This window comes from Cherax quadricarinatus, unplaced genomic scaffold, assembly GCF_038502225.1.
Source record: "Cherax quadricarinatus isolate ZL_2023a unplaced genomic scaffold, ASM3850222v1 Contig519, whole genome shotgun sequence".
Taxonomy (NCBI): Eukaryota; Metazoa; Arthropoda; class Malacostraca; order Decapoda; family Parastacidae; genus Cherax; species Cherax quadricarinatus.
The window spans coordinates 152,501-159,844 of record NW_027195545.1 but is presented as its reverse complement, the minus strand read 5'-3'; positions in this window follow the sequence as shown (position 1 = coordinate 159,844).

Here is a 7,344-nt window from a genome sequence, read left to right as displayed (position 1 = left end):
TGTGTGAGAGCACAAGGTGTAGACAGGAGTGTATGAGAGCACAAGATGTAGGCAGGAGTGTGTGAGAGCACAAGATGTAGCCAAAAATGAATGAGAGCACAAGGTGTATGAAGGAGTGTGTGAGAGCACAAGGTGTAGGCAGGAGTGTTTGAGAGCACAAGGTGTATACAGGATTGTGTGGGAGCACAAGATGTAATCAAGAGTGTGTGATAGCACAAGATGGGCAGCACACAAGATGTAGGCAGAGTGTGTGAGAGCACAAGGTGTAGGCAGGAGTGTGTGGCACAAGGTGTAGCACAAGCACAAGTGTAGGCAGGAGTGTGTGAGAGCACAAGGTGTAGGCAGGAGTGTGTGGAAGCACAAGGTGTAGGCAGGAGTGTGTGGAGCACAAGGTGTAGGCAGGAGTGTGTGGGAGCACAAGGTAGGCAGGAGTGTGTGGAGCACAAGGTGTAGTGTGGAGCACAAGATGTAGGCAGGAGTGTGTGGAAGCACAAGGTGTAGGCAGGAGTGTGTGGGAGCACAAGATGTAGGCAGGAGTGTGTGGAAGCACAAGGTGTAGGCAGGAGTGTGTGGGAGCACAAGGTGTAGGCAGGAGTGTGTGGGAGCACAAGGTGTAGGCAGGAGTGTGTTGAAGCACAAGAAGTAGGCAGGAGTGTTTGGGAGCACAAGATGTAGGCAGGAGTGTTTGGAAGCACAAGGTGTAGGCAGTGGTGTGTGGAAGCACAAGATGAAGGCCGAAGTGTGTGGAAGCTCAAGGTGTATGCAGGAGTGTGTATAAGCACAAGGTGTAGGCTGGAGTGTGGGAGCACAAGATGTAGGCAGGAGTGTGTGGGAGCACAATATGTAGGCAGGAGCGTGGGAGCAGAAGGTGTAGGCAGGAGTGTGTGGAAGCACAAGATGTAGGCAGGAGTGTGTGAAACACAAGACGTAGGCAGGAGTGTGTGGGAGCACAAGATGTAGGCATGAGTGTGTGGAAGCACAAGGTGTAGGCAGGATTGTGTGTGGGAGCACAAGATGTAGGCTGGAGTGTGGGAGCAGAAGATGTAGGCAGGAGTGTGTGGGAGCACAAGATATAGGCAGGAGCGTGTGGAAGCACAAGGTGTAGGCAGGAGCATGTGGAAGCACAAGATGTAGGCAGGAGCATGTGGAAGCACAAGATGTAGGCAGGAGCATGTGGAAGCACAAGATGTAGGCAGGAGCATGTGGAATCACAAGATGTAGGCAGGAGTGTGTGGAAGCACAAGATGTAGGCAGGAGCATGTGGAAGCACAAGATGTAGGCAGGAGTGTGTGGGAGCACAAGATGTAGGCAGGAGCGTGTGGAAGCACAAGGTGTAGGCAGGAGTGTGTGGAAGCACAAGATGTAGGCAGGAGCATGTGGAAGCACAAGGTTTAGGCAGGAGTGTGTGGAGGACCAAGATGTAGGCAGGAGTGTGAAGTACAAGGTGTAGGCAGGAGTGTGTGGGAGCACAAGATGTAGGCAGTAGTGTGTGGAAGCACAAGATGTTGACAGAAGTGTGTGGAAGCACAAGGTGTAGGCAGGAGTGTGTGGAAGCACAAGGTGTAGGGAGGAGTGTGGGAGGACAAGATGTAGGCAGGAGTGTGCGGAAGCAGAAGGTGTAGGCAGGAGTGTGTGGAAGCACAAGATGTAGGCAGGAGCATTTGGAAGCACAAGATGTAGGCAGGAGTGTGTGGGAGCACAAGATGTAGGCAGGAGTGTGTGGAAGCACAAGATGTAGGCAGGAGCATGTGGAAGCACAAGATGTAGGCAGGAGCATGTGGAAGCACAAGATGTAGGCAGGAGTGTGTGGAAGCACAAGATGTAGGCAGGAGTGTGTGGAAGCACAAGGTGTACGCAGGACTGTGTGGAAGCACAAGGTGTAGGCAGGAGTGAGTGGGAGCAGGCAGGAGCATGTGGAAGCACAAGATGTAGGCAGGAGCATGTGGAAGCACAAGATGTGGGCAGGAGTGTGTGGGAACACAAGATGTAGGCAGGAGCGTGTGGAAGCACAAGATGTAGGCAGGAGCATGTGGAAGCACAAGATGTAGGCAGGAGCATGTGGAAGCACAAGATGTAGGCAGGAGTGTGTGGAAGCACAAGGTGTAGGCAGTAGTGTGTGGAAGCACAAGATGTAAGCAGAAGTGTGTGGAAGGGCAACGTGTAGGCAGGAGTGTGTGGAAGCACAAGGTGTAGGCAGGAGTGTGTGGGAGCACAAGATATAGGCAGGAGCGTGTGGAAGCACAAGGTGTAGGCAGGAGCATGTGGAAGCACAAGATGTAGGCAGGAGTGTGTGAGAGCACAAGGTGTAGGCAGGAGTCTGTGAGAGCACAATATGTATGCAGAAATGTATGAGAGCACAAGGTGTAGGCAGGAGTGTGTGGGAGCACAAGGTGTAGGCAGGAGTGTGTGGGAGCACAAGATGTAGTCAGGAGTGTATTAGAGCACAAGGTGTAGGCAGGAGTGTGTGGGAGCACAAGGTGTAGGTAGGAGTGTGTGGGAGCTCAAGGTGTAAGCAGGAGTATGTGGGAGCACAAGATGAAGCAGGAGTGTATCGGAGCACAAGGTCTAGGCAGGAGTGTGTGAAAGCACAAGGTGAAGGCAGGAGTGTGTTGGAACACAAGATGTAGGCAGGAGTGAATGGGAGCACATGGTCTAGGAAGGAGTGTTTGAGACCACAAGGTGAAGGCAGAAGTGTATGAGAGCACAAGGTTTACGTAGGAATGTGTGGGAGGCAAGGTGTAGGCAGGAGTGTGTGGGAGCACAAGGTGTAGGCAGGAGTGTGTGAGAGCACAAGGTGTAGGTAGAAGTGCATGAGAGCTCAAGTTGTAGGCAGGAGTTTGTGGGAGCAGAAGATGTAGGCAGAAGTGTATGAGAGCACAAGGTGTAGGAAGGAGTGTGTGAGAGCGCAAGGTGTAGGCAGGAGTGGGTGAGAGCACAAGATGTAGGCAGAAGTGTATGAGAGCACAAGGTGTAGGCAGGAGTGTGTGGGAGCACAAGATTTAGGCAGGAGTGTGTGGGAGCACAAGGTGTAGGGAGATGTGTGGGAGCACAAGGTGCAGGCACGAGTGTGTGAGAGCACAAGGTGTAGGCAGGAGTGTGAGTGAGCACAAGGTGTAGGTGAGAGTGTATGAGAGCACAAGGTGTAGGCAGGAGTGTGTGAGAGCACAAGATGTATGCAGAAATGTATGAGAGCACAAGGTGTAGGCAGGAGTGTGTGGGAGCACAAGGTGTAGGCAGGAGTGTGTGGGAGCACAAGGTGTAGGCAGGAGTGTGTGGGAGCACAAGGTTTAAGCAGGAGTGTGTGAGATCACAAGGTGTAGGCAGCATAAGGTGTAGGCAGGATTGTGTGAGAGCACAAGATGAAGGCAGAAAGTGCATGTGTGAGCACAAGGTGTAGGCAGGAGTGTGGGAGAGCACAAGATGTATGCAGAAATGTATGAGAGCACAAGATGTAGGCAGGAGTGTGTGGGAGCACAAGGTATAGGCAGGAGTGTGTGGGAGCACAAGATGTAGCCAGAAGTGCATTAGAGCACATGATGTAGGCAGGAGTGTGTGAGAGCACAAGATGTAGGCAGAAGTGCATTAGAGCACATGTTGTAGGCAGGAGTGTGTGAGAGCACAAGATGTAGGCAGAAGTGCATTAGAGCACATGGTGTAGGCAGGAGTGTGTGAGACCACAAGGTGTAGGCAGGAGTGTGTGGGAGCACTAGGTGTAGGCAGGAGTGCGTGGTAGCACAAGAGGTAGGCAGGAGCATGTGGAAGCACAAGATGTAGGCAGGAGCATGTGGAAGCACAAGATGTAGGCAGGAGCATGTGGAAGCACAAGATGTAGGCAGGAGTGTGTGGAAGCACAAGATGTAGGCAGGAGCATGTGGAAGCACAAGATGTAGGCAGGAGCATGTGGAAGCACAAGATGTAGGCAGGAGCATGTGGAAGCACAAGATGTAGGCAGGAGCATGTGGAAGCACAAGATGTAGGCAGGAGTGTGTGGAAGCACAAGATGTAGGCAGGAGTGTGTGGAAGCACAAGGTGTAGGCAGGAGCATGTGGAAGCACAAGGTGTAGGCAGGAGTGTGTGGAAGCACAAGGTGTAGGCAGGAGCATGTGGAAGCACAAGATGTAGGCAGGAGTGTGTGGGAGCACAAGATGTAGGCAGGAGCGTGTGGAAGCACAAGGTGTAGGCAGGAGTGTGTGGAAGCACAAGGTGTAGGCAGGAGCGTGTGGAAGCACAAGGTGTAGGCAGGATTGTGTGGGAGCACAAGATGTAGGCAGTAGTGTGTGGAAGCACAAGATGTAGGCAGGAGTGTGTGAAACACAAGACGTAGGCAGGAGTGTGTGGGAGCACAAGATGTAGGCATGAGTGTGTGGAAGCACAAGATGTAGGCAGGAGTGTGTGAAACACAAGACGTAGGCAGGAGTGTGTGGGAGCACAAGATGTAGGCAGTAGTGTGTGGAAGCACAAGATGTAGGCAGGAGCGTGTGTAAGCACAAGATGTAGGCAGGAGTGTGTGGGAGCACAAGATGTAGGCAGGAGTGTGTGGAAGCACAAGATGTAGGCAGGAGTGTGGGAGCAGAAGATGTAGGCAGGAGTGTGTGGAAGCACAAGATGTAGGCAGGAGCGTGTGGAAGCACAAGGTGTAGGCAGGAGTGTGTGGGAGCACAAGATGTAGGCAGGAGTGTGTGGGAGCACAAGATGTAGGCACGAGCGTGTGGAAGCACAAGGTGTAGGCACGAGCGTGTGGAAGCACAAGGTGTAGGCAGGAGTGTGTGGGAGCACAAGATGTAGGCAGGAGCGTGTGGAAGCACAAGGTGTAGGCAGGAGTGTGTGGGAGCACAAGATGTAGGCAGGAGTGTGTGGGAGCACAAGATGTAGGCAGGAGTGTGTGGGAGCACAAGATGTAGGCAGGAGCGTGTGGAAGCACAAGGTGTAGGCAGGAGCATGTGGAAGCACAAGATGTAGGCAGGAGCGTGTGGAAGCACAAGGTGTAGGCAGGAGTGTGTGGGAGCACAAGATGTAGGCAGGAGTGTGTGGGAGCACAAGGTGTAGGCAGGAGTGTGTGGGAGCACAAGGAGTAAGCAGAAGTGAGTGCCACACAAGGTGGAAAATCAGACAAATGCAGTATGTGTCTATTTTAGCATCATGTAGGTATTTTATACCATTTATCCCCAACGTGAACACAAGTTGTGGGTAGGAATGGATGTTAGCACATGTGTAGGCAGGAATATTAGCACAGGTGTAGGTAGAAATGCTTGCACACGTGTAGGCTGGATTATTTCCACAGGTGTAGGCAGGAATGCTAGCACAGGTGTAGGCAGGAATGTTAGCACAAGTGTGGGCAGGAATGTTAGCGCAGATGTAGGCAGGAATGTTAGCACAGATGAAGGCAGGAATATTAGCACAGCTGTAGGCATGAATGTTAGGACAGGTGTAAGCAGGAGTGTTAGCACAGGCGTAGGCAGGAATGTTAGCACAGGTGTAGGCAGGAATATTAACATAGATGTAGGCACGAATGTCAGCACAGGTGTAGACAGGAATGTTAGCACAGGTGTAGGCAGGAATATTAGCACAGGTGTAGGCAGGATTATTAGCACAGGTGTAGGCAGGAATGTTAGCACAGTTGTAGGCAGGAATGTTAGCACAGGTGTAGGCAGGAATGTTAGCACAGGTGTAGGCAGGAATGTTAGCACAGGTGTAGGCAGGAATGTTAGCACAGGTGTAGGCAGGAATGTTAGCACAGGTGTAGGCAGGAATGTTAGCACATGTGTAGGCAGGAATGTTAGCACAGGTGTAGGCAGGAATGTTAGCACAGGTGGAGACAGGAAAATGTTAGCACAGATGTAGGCAGAAATATTAGCACAGGTGTAGGTAGGAATATTAGCACAGTTGTAGGCAGGAATGTTAGCACAGGTGTAGGCAGGAATATTAGCACAGGTGTAGGCAGGATTATTAGCACAGGTGTAGGCAGGAATGTTAGCACAGGTGTAGGCAGGTATGTTAGCAAGAGTGTAGGCAGGAATGTTAGCACAGGTGTTCGCAGGAATATTATTACAGGTGTTGACAGGAATGTTAGCACAGGAGTTAGCAGGAATGTTAGCACAGGTGTAGGTAGGAATGTTAGCATAAGTGTAGGCAGGAATATTAGCACAGGTGTAGGCAGGAATATTAGCATAAGTGTAGGCAGGAATATTAGCACAGGTGTAGGCAGGAATATTAGCACAGGTGTAGGCAGGAATATTAGCACAGGTGTAGGCAGGAATATTAGCACAGGTGTAGGCAGGAATATTAGCACAGGTGTAGGCAGGAATGTTAGCACAGGTGTAGGCAGGAATATTAGCACAGGTGTAGGCAGAAATATCAGCACAGGTGAAGGCAGGAATGTTAGCACAGGTGTAGGCAGGAATGGGGTGTATATCCAGCCAGGGGTGTATATCCAGCCAGGGGTGTATATCCAGCCAGGGGTGTATATCCAGCCAGGGGTGTATATCCAGCCAGGGGTGTATATCCAGCCAGGGGTGTATATCCAGCCAGGGGTGTATATCCAGCCAGGGGTGTATATCCAGCCAGGGGTGTATATCCAGCCCGCCAGGGGTGTATATCCAGCCAGGGGTGTATATCCAGCCAGGGGTGTATATCCAGCCAGGGGTGTATATCCAGCCAGGGGTGTATATCCAGCCAGGGGTGTATATCCAGCCAGGGGTGTATATCCAGCCAGGGGTGTATATCCAGCCAGGGGTGTATATCCAGCCAGGGGTGTATATCCAGCCAGGGGTGTATATCCAGCCAGGGGTGTATATCCAGGGGTGTATATCCAGCCAGGGGTGTATATCCAGGCCAGGGGTGTATATCCAGCCAGGGGTGTATATCCAGGGGTGTATATCCAGGGGGTGTATATCCAGCCAGGGGTGTATATCCAGCCAGGGGTGTATATCCAGCCAGGTGTGTATATCCAGCCAGGGGTGTATATCCAGCCAGGGGTGTATATCCAGCCAGGGGTGTATATCCGGCCAGGGGTGTATATCCAGCCAGGGGTGTATATCCAGCCATGGGTGTATATCCAGCCAGGGGTGTATATCCAGCCAGGTGTGTATATCCAGCCAGGGGTGTATATCCAGCCAGGGGTGTATATCCAGCCAGGGGTGTATATCCGGCCAGGGGTGTATATCCAGCCAGGGGTGTATATCCAGCCAGGGGTGTATATCCAGGCAGGGGTGTATATCCAGCCAGGGGTGTATATCCAGCCAGGTGTGTATATCCAGCCAGGGGTGTATATCCAGCCAGGGGTGTATATCCAGCTAAGGGTGTATATCCAGCCAGGGGTGTATATCCAGCCAGGGGTGTATATCC